The following is a 20,967-nucleotide window of genomic DNA, read 5'->3' as shown; positions in this document are numbered from 1 at the left end:
TTTAACCAGTCCCCTATTTATGTACATTTGTTTCCAATGTAGTATACACAATACTATGTTAAATGTTTGGGGCATATATACATTTTTTTGTACTTATTTGATTATTTCCTTAGAATTTATTCCTAGAAGTGAAATTGCTGGATTAGAGAGCATACACACACACACACACACACAATATTATATATACCCATAATATATATATGTATATGTAAATATTATATATTATATTTATATGTATTTTTCCAAGCACTAGTAATTAATTTCCCATTTAGTATGATTTTATAAATTTACCCATCCACCCTAAGAGAGTAAGAATTCCTGTTTAATCATATCAGGGCTAACAGTGGATATTAATAATTAAAAATTTTTTGCCAATCTGAAAGATACAAAAGAGCATTTTGATTTAATACCCATTTCTGTGATTATTAGTGAAGTGAAACATCTTTGAAACTGTTTATTGGACATCAGCATTTCTTATGTCAATTGCTTGTATCAGTCCTTTAGGCATGTCTGATTTTCATAGGCCTCAAAGAAAAGAATGCAAATCACAGCCCTTTAAGTCAGTTCTTCTCCGCATGTCCTGCTTATTAGCAGCATCACCTGCTCAGAGTTGGCCTTCACATCTCTCAACTTCTCCATCCACTTGGACACCCAGTTATGGTTTATTTAACTTCTGAAATGTTTCTCAGATAGGTTCCTCTTCTCCATTTCTTCAATCACTGATCTAGTCCAGCATCCTTTCTTACTTTACTTTTGTCGGCTCTGAACTGGTAACCAAAGGCCACGGATTCCAATGCATCCGGAGGCAGAGCCCTGAGGCCAGGGGTCAAGTTTCCCCAGGTCCCATAAAAGTCATCATGATTGGACTGGCTGGGTTATTACTCATCTTTGTATCCCTGGTGCCTGACACATAGTAAGTACTTGACAAAGGATGAAATTGCTTTTCTCATCTCTGGTTTTTCTCATCTTCTGGATTGTTATCAGCATTCTCTCTTCAAAACACAAACATGATTGCCATTCTCTCCTCTTAAGAATTGTTGCTTGTGCCCCATTTACTGTAGCTGGATTTCTGAATCACAGTACTGTTTACATTTGTTCCAGATAGTTCTTTAATGTAGGGGGATGTCCTTTGCCCTGTAGGGTGTTTAGCAGCATCCTTGGCCTCTACCTACAGATGTCAGTGGTACTCCTCCCCCGCTTTGGTGTAACAACCAAAAATGGCTCCGGACATTGACAAATGTTCCCTGGGAGACGGGAGTGCTGTACCAGATCACCCCTGGTTGAGAACCACAGGCCTGTGGGAAGAAGCCAGCACTGAGCATGTGTGTCATTGTGCTCTGCTACCTTTCCAGCCTTATGTACTGCCTCTCCTGAGCTTCCTGGCACATGCCGATCCCTTAACCCCTGTGCAGCTTCTCATGTGCTGGGTTGTCCGCCCTTCAGCGGTGAGCGAGCCCAACTGCCACAACAGACAGGGAAATGCGTGTTGGATCAGATGTGACAGTTTACTTTTGCTACAGCACTGTGGGGTTGAACACGTTGGGGAAGCAGCCTTCCATCTGTCAGTCCTTCAGAACCTAGAGGGGCTGAGGCTCTGCCATCCTTGAGACGCAGCTTCCAAGACAGCCCTGGGGATCATCTCCATCCTACCTGACAAAAGAAGAAAAGAACACTGGGGAGTCCATGAAAGAGATGCTTATGGCCAGGATTGAAAATGGTACACATGCCCTCCACTCCCATTCAGTTGGCTTGAACTCAGTCACATGGCCACCCTTAAGTGCAAGGGAGGCTGGGACATGTAGTCTAGCAGATCGTGGATTTTCAGATCTGCCAGCACTTTCTGCCACAATCAGCTTACCAGTTCAGCAAAACCTTGATGGCCCAGCTCAACTTATAATTATGAGTTATGATCTCCCCATGATCTGTTTTATACAGTTTGCTTATACTAGTGTAGATTATAGTATGATTGGCATGGCCTAAAAATCATTTTTTCTCATTAACAACTAGGATAGTTCCTGGTACATGGTGGGTATATATCTGTTAAAAAAAGCAAATGGATGATATTGATCTATATAGTGTTTCATGGGAATGCCTCCACCACTCACTGGGGTTTTTTGTTTGTTTTCTGATCTCTGTTCCAGGAATCTGAAATACTACTACAGTTGTCTCACTAATAAAAAGGTGAGACAAGCTGATTTGCAATTTCTGGCAGAAAATTCAGCATCACTTGAGGCCTAGGAAAAGTGGAATGAAAGTCTGTCTTTCCTGCATGCCTCTTCTCCTGGTCTCCCCAGACCCCTTGTGCTATCTACAGACCACTTTTCCACCAGCTCCCCCATACTGTCCCCAGCCCCCTTCCATCCAGTTCCTGGGGCTCAATGACTTAATCCTCCTACCAGAGATTTGCATTTAAAAAGGAGTGATTGTTAATCCTGAGGAATCATTGACTGATGAGCTAGTTATATTGGGAAAGAACTTGGGATCCTGATTCTGAAAGGCTACCTTTTTTTTTTTAATCTACATTTGTAATTTGGCATTTTCCTAGGAAGCACAAGCTATAGTTAAAGGGAGAAAAATGCCTACCATGTATAATTCTAGAAAGATTTTTTACAAATGGGAATTTTGTACCTTAGAAGTAAACAAGTCTTCTTTTGAACACTGGCTGTGTAATTGCCAAGGTAAGCAGGAGTCAAGCCCTATGTGCCTGTGATGCCTGCCGTTCTTACTAACTAAAATGGGGTAGGAATGGAAGCATTTCTGCAATGAATGTTCAGGGGATTTGAGCACCCATTTAAGGCTGTAACCAGGCCAGAATTTCCTTTTTGAGGCCAAGCAGAATCTGGTCCAAAAACATGAGCACAACAGGACTGTTTCTGGTCATTTTTCTCAAATCCACCAGAGGGTTCCCACCAAATAGTCTGACAAACTTAGCCTGTATACTGCATCTGCAGGACAAGGGAGCATTTATGTAAGATGTACCCCCAACCCCAAGTTACTTTGACAGTTGCAACCCTCACTTTGTTCTCTGCTCGGATTGACATCTGAGAAGGGAGACCACAACTGAATACCATTTTATAGATCCGTGTGATTAAAACCAGTTCTCCCTATAGGTCACATCGTGTATGAGAGGCACGGTTTTTGTCAAGAGACCAGCTACCAGCAGAAAGGGTTTTGATGCTATTGCTAGTAAGAAATTAGTAACTAGATCCTAGGTCTGTTTTAAGCCAGCTTTATAATTATACTGCTTCTGCGGTAAGCCAGAACTTTGAGCCAAGGGTAATTTAGAAATTCTAGATCTGTATTCTTCTTCCCTGTTTCTTTAATGTTCATCTTTGCTGTCTCTCCATCTTCTGCCTTCAAACATACAATTTTCCTCCATTCCTTCCTCACCCCTGGCTCCTTGTTTCTGTGACCCTCTGTCACGAAAGGATGCATTCTGTTCCCCCTCATCCTGGGAGATCACGGGCAACAGTCAAGGCTGTGTATGAACCCATCTAATTCTGAAACGTTTGCCACTTTTTGAGGGTGTCACCAGCTCAGGCTCCTAGTTTGCCTCTGGGATTGGAGGTTAAACTGGGGCCTTATCCTGTGTGCCCATGCAGTAACCTGTCTTCAAAGACTAGGCCTACGCTGGAAATGACTTTCTCCATCTCTTGAGCTCTTCTTGGTTCTGTAAACTTTTTGTACTCAGAGCTCTTTTGATATAGAAAGTTTTATTAAATACTCAAAGTGAAAACCAGGGCTTCCCTGGGGAAAATTTTGTATCTCACTTGTGTTTTCCATCGTATTCTTTCTCCCAATTTTCTCCCTAAACCCTCCTTTCTCTCTCTTTTTTTTTTTTTATGATTGTTTTTCTACACTTTTAAGCTTCATTTAGGGATGGTTAAAAAGCAAAACAACACCTCTCGTAAGTACACCCTGAAAGCCTAAGTTTTCACTTCAGCTGAAAATCATCCAAAGCACATGCATCTCAGCTGAACGCTCCTCCAGCTGGCCTCGTTCTGCCAAAGACCCTTTTTCATACCTGACCGAATTTCTTTTGAGTATGGCTAGAATTATTATCTTTAGGAGATCACTGTCACCAAATTCCAGACCGTTCTTTTGCATGGCCAGAGAGGTTCCTTTGTAACTAAACTTGATCGCGTTTTTTCCTCCAGAATTGCCTTCTTCCTTCTTTGTTTCTTCCTTTGCTCTTTCTCAGTCCACCTTTGCACTCCTCCCAGGTAGCCTGATCAGCACTTAGCCTGTCTTTCCATCTCCGTGTGTCTCTGTCTCGCTTGTCCTAATCCTCAGCCGCCCGTGGTACAGAGGGGCAGCCAAAGTCTCCTTCGGAGGCAGCTGTTTCCCATTTCAGGAGGCTCAGCTCTGTGGCTCTGTTGATTGTCTTCTCACCTCTAGGTTCGGTCTGGCTTGTAGCGAAAACATAACTAGCCATTTTTGCTAAGACCTCCAGGGCCAGCGCCTGCGCTGTCAGCTGCAGGCCCTCTGCTGGAGCGTCCTGCCATGCAGACGCCACCGAAGTCCCCACAAGCCACACACCGCCCCCGACCCGGGGGGAAATGAAGCCACACACCCGACCCGGGGGGAAATGAAGGCAGTTTTCCTGAGGCCCGCTGGCGAGGAAACTGGTTGAGTTATTTCTAAGTGGCTTCTCAAATCTTCTCCTTGTTCTGGGCAAGGGAGTTAGATTGTCAGGGCCTGGCCCCTTGCCCGCAGACAAAGCCACACCCACAGGAATCCTGAGTGGAGAGGCTTGGAGGCTATTCCTTGGAAAACCCACAAGGCCCAGCTCAGCAGGGCTGCCCCTTGGTGCTGAATGCAACCAATTCTTGCCTGTTTTAAGTGAAAACGTCCTGGGATGGGGAAGTGTGTTTTGAGACTGGAATGTTTCGTAGTTCCTTGTACTTGGGGGGCAGCATGGTGTGTTAGTAAATGAGAGTGCTCCTTAAAAGTCTGCTCCTTTCGGCTCCCAGGCTGTGTCTGCTCAGGGAGCCCAGTGATAAAGATCATTAATATTTTTTCTGTAAGCAACTGAATCAAAGGGAAGCTTCCTTATCTGCATTGTCTGGATGCCAAATTAGGTTGCATACTTACTAACTCGTTGATAGTCTCAGCTGCCAGAGAGCCTTTTGCGTAAATGCACATGTATATTTATACGGACTCGCATATATACACATATGTACGTATGCACACAAATATATAGGGAAGGTGTAAATATGCAGTCTTCCCCTTTTATATATATAAAAATGAAATCTTGTATATGTCCGTCTGCCTGCATATTTAACCTGGCTCCATCATATCTGTACAATGGTGGATGTGTCATGTAACGTCTCTACATCCAGTTTGTCCATCTGTGAAATAAAGTAGTTGAGGTTTTTGTTTTTAAGCTGGTGTCTTTGGTAGGGCAGTTCTTCCACTGTAATCCAGCACAGTTCTGGGCATATGGTGACGCTCAGGGCAAAATGGCATGCTGGTGTGTAACAGGAAATATCCACTTCCTAACGTTGTGTTGAGTCCTAACATTCCATTATTCTGATATTTTTAGGGAGTTTTGTCGGGTTCTGGCAGCAAGAGGAGGGAAATGATCATCAGATCCTCATGCATACATATTCTAAGAGTCAAGATAGAATACTGGGGATGGCAACTCAGCTGGCTTTACAAACAAGACCCGATCAGGTGAGCTTCTTTTCCTGGAGACCTAGGTTGGCCTGCTAGGTTAAAGGCAGTGGACAGACTTCATCTGGCTTGACAGTGAGACTTTCGGCTCAGTCTTGGGCAACATGCTTATCAATAAACCTCAGTGGCAGGCCCCTTCGCCTCAAACCCAGGTTGCTGTGTTCACTGACCCCTGTGCACCATCAGCGTCTTCAGACACACGACTGTTAGCTCACACATCTTCAATGTCACTCTCCACTTTAAAATCCAAGAGTGGCCTCTCAATTGCCTTTCTGCCGATTTTCAGGGCCCTCAGCTTAGCATTCAGGCTTCACTGGGTTTTTGGTCACCTTTTCCTTCCAGCTTTATCTCTAGGACAGACCCATCTCTCCAGTGAAAAGTCTTCTAGTTGTTTCACTCCTCCCTGTGACACTCCCGCTCCACCCTACATTAGTTCTGTGCTAGGGTTGCTGTGTGGCAAAGCTGGAACACTTCTCATGCAAAGCCAGTGTCTCCTCTGCCCCATCCTGACCACCCCTTTGAAGCCCCGATCGGGACCTGCCCCCTCCATTGAGGTGTCCCTGGTGGGCTTGCAGCAAGGGAACCTGCCTTCCTTGGATTTGTCCACCTTGGATTTGTCAAGGCATTTGTAGTCTGCATGACACTGTTCGCCCTTGTCCTCAAAACCTGGTCCCTTCAGAGCCCTCCTGGAGGAGCCTGGCAGAACCTGGAGGGTGTTGGAGGGACCCAGGGTGGGAATAAGAGGCTGGAGCCCGAGATGGCTGGGAGGGCTTAGAAGAAGTAGAGCTGCTTCCCTTGAAGGAGAAAAAACAGAAGCTAATTTCATAAAAGTCTAAATATGTGATTAAGTATCCAGTCTGCATGTCCACTAACAGTGAGGGTAGGAAGACAGACGTGGTGTGCGAGGGGAGGCCACGAAACTTCCTCAGTGGCAGTGTCTTTAAGGTTGGCTCTGATGGTGTTGGTCAGACCAGAGACAGAAACTGGAAAATGTGCCTCACTCTCATGGTCCATTGTAGCCCAGAGACTTAAAGTTTTTAAATGTCAGGCGGATATTTGACTTGATAAAGTGAAAATTAAAAAACAAAAACATACTGGTATTTAGAAGTCATTTTCATAATCCCATGGAAATTTTCCTATGTTTCTCTTAAGCTGGGAAATGGAAGCAGTCTTCAAATTTGCATAGTTAACAGATCGTGTGTGAGTGTATAGTTGTTTATGGAATTAGTTATAAAAATGGAGAAGTAGAAGGACTGGACAAAGTTAAGATCTTTTACTATTAGAAATCACCTTTTTTGACTTGAGTTTTCTGTAACTTGACCATCAGGCAAATGACAGTCTTTGTAACCAGAGGGTAAGTTGGGCTGCGGGTCTCATTTCAAAGTGATTCCCCCTTCCTTTCCCTCTGCTTGTCTCTAGTCAAGGGTCATTGACCTAAATCTTCCATTCTGGCAGGGGTCCTTCTAACCCATCGGACTGGATTCTTGGGTAAAGTTTTCCTCCATCTCAGTTACTTTGCTTCCTTTTATAGGGAGCTGTCCTCTGAGATCAAAGACAATCTATAGCAATTTATGAGAAACAAAGGAAGTGGGAGAGGATGCTAAACTATTTTAAGTGGGGGTGGGGTCTGAAACAGTGAATCTGTCAGAATATCTGGCCTCTGCTGTGTCTGAGAGCTGAGACGAGGCGCAGCTTCTAGGTGTGTGGGGAGGGACATGTGAGTTTGCTCTGTGGAACTGGTTTTCACACCATCTGATCAGCGTCCCCAATGCTGACTGCATCCCCGGGTCACCTGAGCTCCTCTTGAATGAAGCAGATGACTGGGCCTTACTTAAATGATTTAACAGGTCCCCAGCAAGTCCAGTGCTTTACAGGTGTCCTGACAGCATGGACCCAAACAGCACGGACAGCCATTGGCCCAGGTCCCTGATGCTCAGTGGGTTTCTTTGTTCCTCTTCCCGCCAAATGCACTTACATTTTTCAAAGGGCTCCAAGACAAGAACCTGATTAATCCTGACTCCAGTACATTCACTGGAGAAGAATAGAGGGGAAATTTACAAAAATGAGAAAGCTTCAGAATAAGACTACATTAATTATTTTGGAGACGGTTTTTCCTTCTTGTACAATTTTCAGAGGGATTTTGTAACACACGTGCACACACAGTCAGGGAGATGAGTAAACAGGAAAGAAAAGATTGACTTTTATTACTTGCTGGTTTAAACTTAAAATTTTTTTCTTTATATTTTGAGTTCTCCTTTTTTCCCCTTAGAAGATATCAAGCTGTTTTCAGGAAGAATAGGTGTTTGGTTTGGGGGGACGATGAAAAGCATGACATCACCATGCTATTTTGATAGAGTGAGAGAAATATGCCAGTTTTACGGCAGATTCATTTGATTCTGTGTACAGAGGAGCTGAATTGTGTCTTTTTTGAATTTGGCTTCACTTGGGGCTACAGCTCTTCATGGGAAGGATAACATTTATTCAGAGCTAATTTGTAAACTTCATTTTCAGTTTAAGGTCTAGAATCTAAACTGCTGTTCTGTCCTTACAGGCGGCAGCCCAGAGGCTCTGTGAGCATTTCAAAGAGGGTCAGATTTTCGGGATTCTGCCATTGAACCCCAGTCTCTCCCAGCCCCCAGTTGCCTGCTTGATTTAGGGTGAACTGTAGGCTATCAGTTTGGAAAGCAAATCCTTAACCTGGAGTTTGTTGGACCAGAGATGGCCTGCTGAATGTGTCCAGCATGGACGGCTGGATAGCCAATGACGGGTAAGATCCTCAGAGGAGGACAACCTAAGACAGGCACAGCCGGCTGGACAAAGAGATGGCCTACTCAATGTGTCCAGCATGGACGGCTGGATAGCCAGTGACGGGTAAGATCCTCAGAGGAGGACAACCTAAGACAGGCACAGCCGGCTGGACAAGAGATGGCCTACTCAGTGTGTCCAGCATGGACGGCTGGATAGCCAGTGACGGGTACGATCCTCAGAGGAGGACAACCTAAGACAGGCACAGCCGGCTGGACAAGAGATGGCCTACTCAGTGTGTCCAGCATGGACGGCTGCATAGCCAGTGACGGGTACGATCCTCAGAGGAGGACAACCTAAGACAGGCACAGCCGGCTGGACAAGAGATGGCCTACTCAGTGTGTCCAGCATGGACGGCTGGATAGCCAGTGACGGGTACGATCCTCAGAGGAGGACAACCTAAGACAGGCACAGCCGGCTGGACAAGAGATGGCCTACTCAGTGTGTCCAGCATGGACGGCTGCATAGCCAGTGACGGGTACGATCCTCAGAGGAGGACAACCTAAGACAGGCACAGCCGGCTGGACAAGAGATGGCCTACTCAGTGTGTCCAGCATGGACGGCTGCATAGCCAGTGACGGGTACGATCCTCAGAGGAGGACAACCTAAGACAGGCACAGCCGGCTGGACAAGAGATGGCCTACTCAGTGTGTCCAGCATGGACGGCTGGATAGCCAGTGACGGGTACGATCCTCAGAGGAGGACAACCTAAGACAGGCACAGCCGGCTGGACAAGAGATGGCCTACTCAGTGTGTCCAGCATGGACGGCTGCATAGCCAGTGACGGGTACGATCCTCAGAGGAGGACAACCTAAGACAGGCACAGCCGGCTGGACAAGAGATGGCCTACTCAGTGTGTCCAGCATGGACGGCTGGATAGCCAGTGACGGGTACGATCCTCAGAGGAGGACAACCTAAGACAGGCACAGCCGGCTGGACAAAGAGATGGCCTACTCAGTGTGTCCAGCGTGCACGGCTGGATAGCCAGTGACGGGTAAGATCCTCAGAGGAGGACAACCTAAGACAGGCACAGCCGGCTGGACAAAGAGATGGCCTACTCAATGTGTCCAGCATGGACGGCTGCATAGCCAGTGACGGGTAAGATCCTCAGAGGAGGACAACCTAAGACAGGCACAGCCGGCTGGACAAGAGATGGCCTACTCAGTGTGTCCAGCATGGACGGCTGGATAGCCAGTGACGGGTACGATCCTCAGAGGAGGACAACCTAAGACAGGCACAGCCGGCTGGACAAGAGATGGCCTACTCAGTGTGTCCAGCATGGACGGCTGCATAGCCAGTGACGGGTACGATCCTCAGAGGAGGACAACCTAAGACAGGCACAGCCGGCTGGACAAGAGATGGCCTACTCAGTGTGTCCAGCATGGACGGCTGGATAGCCAGTGACGGGTACGATCCTCAGAGGAGGACAACCTAAGACAGGCACAGCCGGCTGGACAAGAGATGGCCTACTCAGTGTGTCCAGCATGGACGGCTGCATAGCCAGTGACGGGTACGATCCTCAGAGGAGGACAACCTAAGACAGGCACAGCCGGCTGGACAAGAGATGGCCTACTCAGTGTGTCCAGCATGGACGGCTGCATAGCCAGTGACGGGTACGATCCTCAGAGGAGGACAACCTAAGACAGGCACAGCCGGCTGGACAAGAGATGGCCTACTCAGTGTGTCCAGCATGGACGGCTGCATAGCCAGTGACGGGTACGATCCTCAGAGGAGGACAACCTAAGACAGGCACAGCCGGCTGGACAAGAGATGGCCTACTCAGTGTGTCCAGCATGGACGGCTGCATAGCCAGTGACGGGTACGATCCTCAGAGGAGGACAACCTAAGACAGGCACAGCCGGCTGGACAAGAGATGGCCTACTCAGTGTGTCCAGCATGGACGGCTGGATAGCCAGTGACGGGTACGATCCTCAGAGGAGGACAACCTAAGACAGGCACAGCCGGCTGGACAAAGAGATGGCCTACTCAGTGTGTCCAGCGTGCACGGCTGGATAGCCAGTGACGGGTAAGATCCTCAGAGGAGGACAACCTAAGACAGGCACAGCCGGCTGGACAAAGAGATGGCCTACTCAGTGTGTCCAGCATGGACGGCTGCATAGCCAGTGACGGGTAAGATCCTCAGAGGAGGACAACCTAAGACAGGCACAGCCGGCTGGACAAGAGATGGCCTACTCAGTGTGTCCAGCATGGATGGCTGGATAGCCAGTGACGGGTACGATCCTCAGAGGAGGACAACCTAAGACAGGCACAGCCGGCTGGACAAGAGATGGCCTACTCAGTGTGTCCAGCATGGACGGCTGCATAGCCAGTGACGGGTACGATCCTCAGAGGAGGACAACCTAAGACAGGCACAGCCGGCTGGACAAGAGATGGCCTACTCAGTGTGTCCAGCATGGACGGCTGGATAGCCAGTGACGGGTACGATCCTCAGAGGAGGACAACCTAAGACAGGCACAGCCGGCTGGACAAGAGATGGCCTACTCAGTGTGTCCAGCATGGACGGCTGGATAGCCAGTGACGGGTACGATCCTCAGAGGAGGACAACCTAAGACAGGCACAGCCGGCTGGACAAGAGATGGCCTACTCAGTGTGTCCAGCATGGACGGCTGCATAGCCAGTGACGGGTACGATCCTCAGAGGAGGACAACCTAAGACAGGCACAGCCGGCTGGACAAGAGATGGCCTACTCAGTGTGTCCAGCATGGACGGCTGCATAGCCAGTGACGGGTACGATCCTCAGAGGAGGACAACCTAAGACAGGCACAGCCGGCTGGACAAGAGATGGCCTACTCAGTGTGTCCAGCATGGACGGCTGCATAGCCAGTGACGGGTACGATCCTCAGAGGAGGACAACCTAAGACAGGCACAGCCGGCTGGACAAGAGATGGCCTACTCAGTGTGTCCAGCATGGACGGCTGGATAGCCAGTGACGGGTACGATCCTCAGAGGAGGACAACCTAAGACAGGCACAGCCGGCTGGACAAAGAGATGGCCTACTCAGTGTGTCCAGCGTGCACGGCTGGATAGCCAGTGACGGGTAAGATCCTCAGAGGAGGACAACCTAAGACAGGCACAGCCGGCTGGACAAAGAGATGGCCTACTCAATGTGTCCAGCATGGACGGCTGCATAGCCAGTGACGGGTAAGATCCTCAGAGGAGGACAACCTAAGACAGGCACAGCCGGCTGGACAAGAGATGGCCTACTCAGTGTGTCCAGCATGGACGGCTGGATAGCCAGTGACGGGTACGATCCTCAGAGGAGGACAACCTAAGACAGGCACAGCCGGCTGGACAAGAGATGGCCTACTCAGTGTGTCCAGCATGGACGGCTGCATAGCCAGTGACGGGTACGATCCTCAGAGGAGGACAACCTAAGACAGGCACAGCCGGCTGGACAAGAGATGGCCTACTCAGTGTGTCCAGCATGGACGGCTGGATAGCCAGTGACGGGTACGATCCTCAGAGGAGGACAACCTAAGACAGGCACAGCCGGCTGGACAAGCTACAGCTTCCGTAGCTCTGGTCCCCAAAAGGGGGAACCGACTTACCCAAGGTCATACTGCAAATTAGCACCAACCTTAATCAGAAATAGCGCAGTGAATAGGATGGGGGCTCGTGTGAGGTGTCCCTGATGGCTGATAGCAAAGCCCACACGTAATGGTGAGTCCACGTGTTTACAGAAGATACTCGAAGGAACGTACACGTCACATGTGCAAGACGCCAGAACCTGCTCCCCTCCGCACAGAGAGCGTTGATGCAAACGGCCTGCACTTCGGAGAGCCTGGGGAAGAGCGAGTCACAGGTCAGATTGGGGCAGGTTTCTCCAGCCCTGTGTGGAGGTGGCGGCGCCCTGAGCAGCGGGCTCGGGGTTCCTTGAGGAGGGGTGGCCCAAGGCCAGGGCAGCTCCACGGCCTTTGCTCGCAGAACCATCAGCCGCCTCTGCTTCCATTTTTCTGGTGAAAGTTTGTTGTCTGTGTAGACTTTCCAACGGGAGCAAAGATGACTCATTGTTTCAGGAATCATTTCTTTGAATGTTGGGCTCAGGTACACATGGCCCCTTGAAGACCTTGAGCTGAGATGACCCCACAACGGCCAAGGGACCTGGGGAGGCCACACTCAGCTGCCCGTCTGCCACGTCATCGGAACCAAGGTGCCACCCGATTGCAGTCTGGTGCTGTTTGCGCTATCAGGGGGTGCCAGAGGTGGTGCCCTCCCCCCCCTCCACTGCCCACGGGGTGGCGCCCACCCACCTGAGCCTGCATGGGGCCGCTTCAAGCCGAAGATGCTCTCCAGTCCCTCTCAGCGCTAATCCCACGAGATGAGGCCCAGTTGCTACCCCAACTTCCCTGCAGTGCATGCCAGCCTCTCTGACATTCCTGAGTGGCCCGGACATGTGTGCCTGCTGGGTTTGTTTGTTTTTTTACAATTGCAATCTGAGGCCCAAGAAAATTAAAAAAAAAAAGGAAGGAAGAGTGAGGGGGAGGAGGAGTGAGGAGGAGGGAGGGGGAGGAGTGAGGGGTCCAGCAACGTAGTATTTGGCTGTAGTTTTTGCCATTGGTTGAGATGAATGTCTTCATCTTGAAGAGTTGCCCCTTCGAGTTCCTCCCTTATATCAGCTTCCAGATTATTAACTCTGTTTATTAATGACCAACCACATTGACTGAGTGCCTGCTATGTTCCAGAAACCCCAGGGGACACCAGGCTACATCATCCAGGACAGAACACCCATCACATTTACTGCATAAATTCTTTGTTTCACTCTACGACATGCCTTTTTTTTTAATTTTATTTTAATTTGTATTGTGTGGCAGGCATGCTGCCCAGGGCCCAGTTCTTAAATACACAGCTTTTGCAAATGTGCACAGAGATGTTATCTGACTCTGGGCTAAGATCTGGAACAGATACACTCCGAGAATTCTGGAAGCCTCTCCCCGTTCCCTCCCTAGCAATATACCAGGGGACACGCCCTGTATTCTGTGCATGTGGCTTCTTTTTGCTGCAAGATTCAACCATGGAGTTGTGTGTGCCCTTCGTTTATTCTTTGTTCTGCTCTGTGGTTTCTGTTCTATGAATACGTCACAATTTATTTACCTAGTCTACTTTTAAATTGAAGTCTAGTTGATCTGTTGTGTTGTGTTCGTTTCTGGTGTGCAGCATAGTGATTCAGTCATACACATACATATTCTAGTTCATTATAGGTTATTACAAGATATTGAATGGAATTCCCTGTGCTGTACAGTAGGACCTTGCTGTTTATCTATTTTATATATAATAGTGTGTATCTGCAAATCTTGAACTCCCAATTTGTCCCTTCCCACCTCCTTTACCCTCTGTAACCATAAGTTTGTTTTCTATGCCTGTGAGTCTGTTTCTGTTTTGTACATAAATTCATTTGTCTCTTTTTTTTCAGATTCCACATATAAGTGATATCATATGGTATTCGTCTTTCTCTGTCTGACTTACTTTACTTAGTATGATTATCTCTAAGTCTATCCATGTTGCTGCAGATGGCATTATTTAATTCTTTTTCATGGCTGAGTAGTATTCCATTGTATAAAAATACCACAGCTTCTTTACCCAGTCATCTGTTAATGGACATTTAGGCTGTTTCCATGTCTTGGCTATTGTAAATAGTGCTGCTGTGAACATTGGGGTGCAGGTGTCATTTTGAAGTAGGGTTCCTTCTGGATTTATGCCCAGGAGTGGGATTCCTAGGTCATATGGTAAATCTTTTCCTAGTCTTTTGAGGAATCTCCATACTGTTTTCCACAGTGGCTGCACCAACCTGCATCCCCACCAGCAGCTGGGAGGGTTCCCTTTTCTCCACAGCATCTCCAGCATTTATTGTTCATGGACTTTTGGGTGATGGCCATTCTGGCTGGTGTGGGGTGACACCTCCTTGTGGCTTTGATTTGCGCTTCTTTATCTAGTCTGTTCCTGATCCACCTTTGTCGTGGCTTCTGTTTTCGGCGATCGTGAAGGAAGTGCTGTGCGTCCTGGTGCACGTGTTCGGGTGGACAGGCGCTGTTGTGGATCTGAGTGTTTGCTCTGGGAATCAAACTGCTGGACCACAGAGTCAGCTTGGGTTCGGGTAGGATGCTGTTGACAGGTTTCCCGAGTGGCTGCACCAACGTGCATCCCGTCCAGCAGAATCTGCGAGATCCAGTTGTACCTTCTTGCCAGTACTTGGCATCGTTAGTCTGTTCAATGGTAACCGTTCTGATGTGTTTACAGAGGAATCCGGCTATGGGTTTAGCTGCCCTTCCCCGATGACTCACACCCCTCGCAACCGCATAAGCGGATATTCTGGTTTCTACGCCTGACTCTCGGGAATTTAATTCATCCGAAATTCTCCTCGATCAAGTCAGTTTTGGATCCCAGGAACAAGGCGGTTTCTTCTTGAAAAGCTCAGGATGAGACAGACCCTGGAGGAGACGGTGTTCCACGGGCCAGGTAAACCGGAGAGGCTGCACACAAGGGCCCGTGCACCGACCCCGCGGGTGTAACTTTCCCTTTTCCAGAACGAACTCTGCTGTTGGGTGTCTAACCTCTGAGCCCCGTCCTTTCCTTGCCTCAATTCTGAAACACGTGGTCCCTGGACACTGACCTGTGACTTCTGGGCATCCTCTCCTCCTACCGGCCCTCCCGACCACGTGCCCTCCCCTGTTCTACTGACACAGCAACGGGAAATAAAACTGGAAAGCCATGTGGCCCAGGGGAAGCTTATTTCCAGTTCTCAGCGACCGTCACTGCACTGGTCATCCGACGGTGAATGCATTCTTTGCCATGTGCTCCATCTCCGTGGTCCATGGTGCAGAGTGTCCCGATCTCCTGGCCCCCAACCACCCATTCAGCATTTCCTTCGCCTGCACTTAGGGCCACTGTCAGTCCTAACCCTAACCCCTAACCGTAATCCTAACCCTAACCCTACCTCTACCCAAACCCTAACCCCAACCCCAACCCCAACCCTAACCCTAACCCTTTACTCCCAGGTCCTGATGCCTTGAACTATGAAATAATATGTCTAGTTTTCAAGATGAAACTTGGATTTAAAAAAAAATTGAGGACTAAGCAAATTCTGGTTTTTAGCCAAAATATATATGTGTGTCTAAACAAAAAAAAATGTTTGCAAGCTGGAACCTCAGTGGCAGCCTTGTGGGGTGTGGGATGGATGCCAACCAGCTGAATTCATACTTTGGCATTCCAGCCAAGATTTCATTTGAAAATACACATTTTTTCATTTGAAAATGTATATTTTTCACTTGAAAATACATATTTTCTGCTAAATAGGGTTTTAAACAATTTTTCAACAAATAGAAGTTCTCAACAATGGGGTTCATATGTTATCACACAAGTTGTCAACTCCAGAACAATGAATATATATATTCTGCAGAGCGTGCCTGCACAGAGATGCCACATGACTATGTTTTAGTCTGTTTGATTCTTCCAATAAAAAGAAAACGAACAAAAATTGTGTTGGTCTAATAGTCTGGCTGGGACCTTTTGAGGATTTGCGAAAAAGGAAGATATTCTCTGTGTAAAAAACACACGCGGTGGAGAAGATTTGGTCAAGGAGTGGAGCACATGCTTAGCGTGCATGAAGTCCTGGGTTCAATCTCCAGTAACTTCTCTAAAAAAGAAAAAAAGGATTAAAAAATAAGTAAACCTAATTATCTCCCCCTCCAAAATAATTTAAAAAAATAATACAAAAATGCATGTCTCTTTGGCCGTTAGCATCCTCTGAGAAATCATGGTGTCAGCGCAGACACAGTGTTCCAAGCAGAGACCCCGGTGGGACGGAGGACATCACCGTGTGCTTTTCTGGCTCATTCCCCAAGAAAACATCCCGTGCCTCCCGCGTCTGTCCCCAGGTCCCTGAGAGGGTGTGCTGGCACTGGACTGTGCGGCTGGGAGGACAAATTCGTCCCTTCCTTCATCCCCGGGCTGGTCCCGAGGCACCGGTGGGCGTGGTGATGGCTGGATGCTGCTGGACAGTCTGCTCAAGGCCTCCACGTGGCCTCTGAGCTGGCAGCTCTCCTGGAAAAGCTGCTCCCTGCCTTCTGCCCCTCCTGTCCCTCCCAGTGGCCTGTGACCAGGTGAGCCGAGCTCCAAGGTGCGTCAGGGCCCCAGGAACGCCTCCCTGCCCTGTGTCCAGGACCCAAGGACTGTGCACAGTCACCTGCTCCCTCCGTGGCATCCACAGACGCGCCCTTCAACTCCTGTGGATGTTTACCGTTTAGGCAAACACAGTGAGTAAACATGGGAGGTCTGACTCATGGATGCAATGGCCTTTCCTCTTTTAAACGTTACCAGTTTCCAAGTCTCCCTGCTTGTGGTGACGCCGCCACATGGGACATACATGAACCCCGGGTGGAGACAGCCCACGAGGCGCCACACGGCCTCCAGTGGGAAAAGCCCTAGGACGCCTGACTTTCTAACCTAATAATAATTCATTATTTTATCGGATTTGCTTAAAACAGGGAAACACTACTCTGTATTGTCCCCTGGTGGTGAATGGTTGCAAACGCAGCCACCTGGCACGTCCAGATCCGAAATTGTATTTCAAGTTCAAGGGTTTTATTCTGCACCTGGTGTTGACAACGTCCATCGCGGCTAACCTCGCAGCACCAGTGCGGATGTGAAGTCAGGATGCACACGAGGGTCAGGGAACGTTTGCTAACGGGCTCTTGCTGGTCTGTCCAAGCGGCCCCCGGCATGTGACTGTCACCTGCTCCGGGAGCTCAGCCCGGCCACACCGGCCCCTCCCACCTCCCTGATGGCGCCAGGAGTGCCCTGGCCACCTGCCTTTGCGTCGCCGGTCACAGTGCTGCATGTGTTCCTGCTCTTCCTTCCAGCTGCCTTCTCAGAGGCATCTTCTCCTTCAAGCATTTAAAATTGCACTTCCTAACCTCCCTCCCCAGTGTTGCATTTAAAATTGCACTTCCCAGTGTTGCTTTTTGCTCTGGCATGTTAGTAATGCATTTACTCATGGCGATGACCTGTGTCCACCCTCCCCGCCAGATTCACACGTTGAGGTCTGAACAGGACCGGATGAGGAGACAGGGGCTCCACAGAGATGACCAGGTAAAACCCAGGGCTCGCGTGGGCCCTAAACCACCATGACCGGTGTCCTTGTAGGAAGGGGGACATTGACACACACACAGGGGACACAGGAGAAGACGGCCATCTGCAAGCCGAGGGGAGTGTCCTCAGGGGAGCCCAGCCCTGCTGACTCCTTGAATCTCAGATTTTTGGGGTCCAGAATTCTGAGACAATACGTTTTTGTTGTTTAAGCCCTGTGGCTCTTTGTTACTGCTGTCCTGGCAAACCAACAGGCTTATTCATTACTTCTGTCACCCTCATAGGGTGTCAGCTCCGAGAAGCCAAGATTGAAATGGTTCCGATCAGCGCTGTGCGCCCCCCAGGACTGGAGCCCCCTGAGGTAGCAAGACAGACTCCATCAGTCTCTGCTGAGGAAGTGATCCAGCTCAAGTGTGAAAAGTTAACACTTCTCTCAGCCATCCATGGCTTTCTTAAAAATTACTTTTTAACTTACGTTTGTTAATTATTATCAAACTGTTCCATTATTATCTTAACGCAGTACATGTAACTTAAACTGTATGTATCGTCCCATGGGAAAGCTGGAATGGGCCACCTCCTCATTATGGTCTCAGAAAGCGTTGCTCGAAATGAAGGCACAGGGTCGAAGAATTTGTCCACTATGACATTTCTAATTGACTTTTAAAAATTTTGTAATTTTAAAATAATTCTGAAATTTAAAATTAAATTTCTTGAGCGAATTTAAAATACCTTGAAATTGAAAATTCCGAATGGATTTCAATTAAATTTTAAAATTTGAATTAACTTTTAATATTTGAATTAACTTTTAAAAATGATATGTCTTTTTATTTTATAATAAAAGTAATATGTTACCATTGTCTCAAGGTTTTAAAGTACAGACCAGTGAGAAAGCAGAGAAAAACGACAAATGAAAAATGATGTGTCTGTAAATAAATACATTGTGACATGTTTCTATTTTAAGTTTTTAGTATTTAAGAATGAATAAGCAACTGAGCTCTACTTAATTATGAATAAATAGATCTGTGCAACTTTTTTTTTTTTGATGGGGGAGGAGGTAATCAGGTTTATTTGTTTATTTTAATGGAGGTACCGGACATTGAACCCAGGACCTCATGCATCTAGGCACACACTCTGCCCCTGAGCTACACCCTCCCCCTGTGCAATAACCTTGAATGTCAACTATCCTTGCAAAAGGAGAGACGGAAAGAGAGTCCCCTTTATGATTTCCTATATTTTTGCATGTTTAGGAATGTCCATGTTGAAAGTAAGACACAAGAGGGGAAAGAAAGAAAGAGATGTCTGGAAGGAGGGTGGCTGGATTGCGTGTGGGCAGCCCTGGGTGAATGTCAAGGCCTTGGTGGATGTTGACGTCTGCATCTGCTTGGACCTGTGGGGAGCAGGAAACTCCAGACTCCAGCTGCTCCTCCAGAACACAGGTCACACCAGGCACAGCCCACCGGGGTGACACCGGCGGGGCCCACCTGGTGGGATCTCAGGGAGGCAGCCGGGTGCTTAGAGGACGGGGGCCACAGCATGAGGAGCCACTGACATCTAGTGGTCACGCAGACAAACCACAGGCCTGGGGACAACAGAGCTCTGGGAAAGTGGACCAGGGCAGGTCCAGTGGGACAGGCCCGCCCGCTGGCCTCCTCCCCTGGGATCCTGGTCTTCCAGGTCGAGGGCCCACTGAGAAGCACCACCTGCATCTGCGCATGAACCCCCTGCAGGTCGACACAGACGCTGAGTCCCCTCCCAGGAGCAGAGGCAGGCCGGTGTGGGCCCAGGGAGAGAGGAAATAGCTAGTGTTCCCAGAGTCGCGGAGCCAAGTGCCTCGCAGATGGAGTGACGGGCGAGCAGTAGACCAGCAGCGAGAGACTTCAAGTGTGTTTCAGAGCAGGCGATAAGCGAGTCGCAGATAGCACAACTGAACCTATTTAATGATGTGACTCCTCGACTCACGCTCTCAGTCCTTTCCTGACTCTGCAAACACAAACGTGCCGTGTTCGGTCAGCGGGACGTTGAGTAGTTTGCATATTCGAGTAGAAGTAATTCCTCAGGGGACAATTCCGAAGCACCAGCAAATTATTTCTCCCTCCACTTTCCAATTCCAGTCTCATGGTCCCAGTAGGATGGCCTCAGCGACACTCAGTGCAACTTCCCGGAGCCCCTCTGTCCACCGCAGGGCCGGACGATGGTCTGGAGACTTAATTTTCCTTTGCCTCTTTATCTCTCCTGAGACCATGCATTCCTGCTACACTTTCTGCTTTCCTAACTTCCCATTTTCCAGCCTTCAAAAACCATCGCCTCCCTAATTATCCCCCCAGTGGCCATTATCCTAGAGCCGCCCAGACATCACGTCCTTACTGTTAACAAAACAATGAATCACCTGTGCACTCCAGAAGGCACCCAACTCAACCAATGTCTGTAGTTATTACAGCATTACAAACACATTTTTTCCTAGGAAACCCATCCACTCACGCATATGAAAATGTCCCCCTTGATTAGCTCTTTTCTACCTTCAAGTGTTAGCGTGGTGAGGCCTTCGTTGACCAGTTGACCTAAATCAGAGTTTCTACTAAATGCTCTGTTTCTATTCTATTTCCACGGAGCACTTAATTGTACCCAACAGTTGATTTAGGGCTGAAGATCTGCTCAGTTCACTCTGTAATCCAGTCTCCTGTGATAAACTGAATTCTTCATGTAAACAGATTTCTTTAAAAATCTTAAAACTATTGTCATAGGCAACCCCTGAATATTTTTTTTCTTTATTCTAAATAGCTGATGTAGCTTCAGGGTCTCTTAATAATTTGCGTCTTCCTCTGTTTCCATAGACGCCTGCGCAGACCTCCGCATGGAGCGGTAGAATGGAATTTTCCATTATTATGTGATGTTCCTTCTCTGTGCTCTGCTTTTCCACAGGGTGCCAGAGAATGCCTGCTTCTCACTAAATTTCCACGTGTTGCCCCACCTTCTTTCCCAGATCTCAGGCGGTCAGGCAGGGCTGTGTGAATAATTCTGGCCAGTGGGCTGTTACCGGAATGTAGTGTCTTTTCCAGGTCAAATCTTTAAGAGTTGATGCCTTTCTCTCAAGATCTGTCTTGCTCTGCATTGGTGATGACCTCCAGAGGCCATGTGTTGAGACGGATGGTCAGTGGTATGCTGGTCAACGCTTAAAAACTGGGGGGACAAAATCAGCACGCTTGGTGACATTTGCTAATTTCATGGTATCAGCACTCCTGCCAAGGCCAATTGCATGTTATCCTTGGTCCCTCAGTTTGCCAGTGGGCAACGTGCAGACTCCAAGTTCAAAGTCTTTATTATCTGTGTTTCTCTAGCTGTAGTGACCCAAGGCCCTACTTCGTTAATGGAAAATACAAGTGAGTG

At 48.3% G+C, this 20,967-nt stretch overlaps 1 long non-coding RNA gene across 1 annotated transcript; it reads left to right on the top strand.

Annotated features, from left to right (window-relative positions):
* Positions 1-16,507: 16,507 nt before the first annotated feature.
* LOC140691115 (uncharacterized) lies at positions 16,508-18,551 on the top strand. Its single transcript, XR_012066591.1, has 3 exons — positions 16,508-16,751; positions 17,524-17,586; positions 17,868-18,551. It is a non-coding gene; the product is annotated as an uncharacterized lncRNA (long non-coding RNA).
* The last annotated feature ends 2,416 nt before the right edge of the window (positions 18,552-20,967 follow it).

The sequence above is a fragment of the Vicugna pacos genome, chromosome 33 (genome assembly GCF_048564905.1).
Source record: "Vicugna pacos chromosome 33, VicPac4, whole genome shotgun sequence".
NCBI classification, from domain to species: Eukaryota; Metazoa; Chordata; class Mammalia; order Artiodactyla; family Camelidae; genus Vicugna; species Vicugna pacos.
The sequence above is the reverse complement of the archived record's forward strand: the minus strand, read 5'-3'. Positions and strand labels throughout refer to the sequence as shown.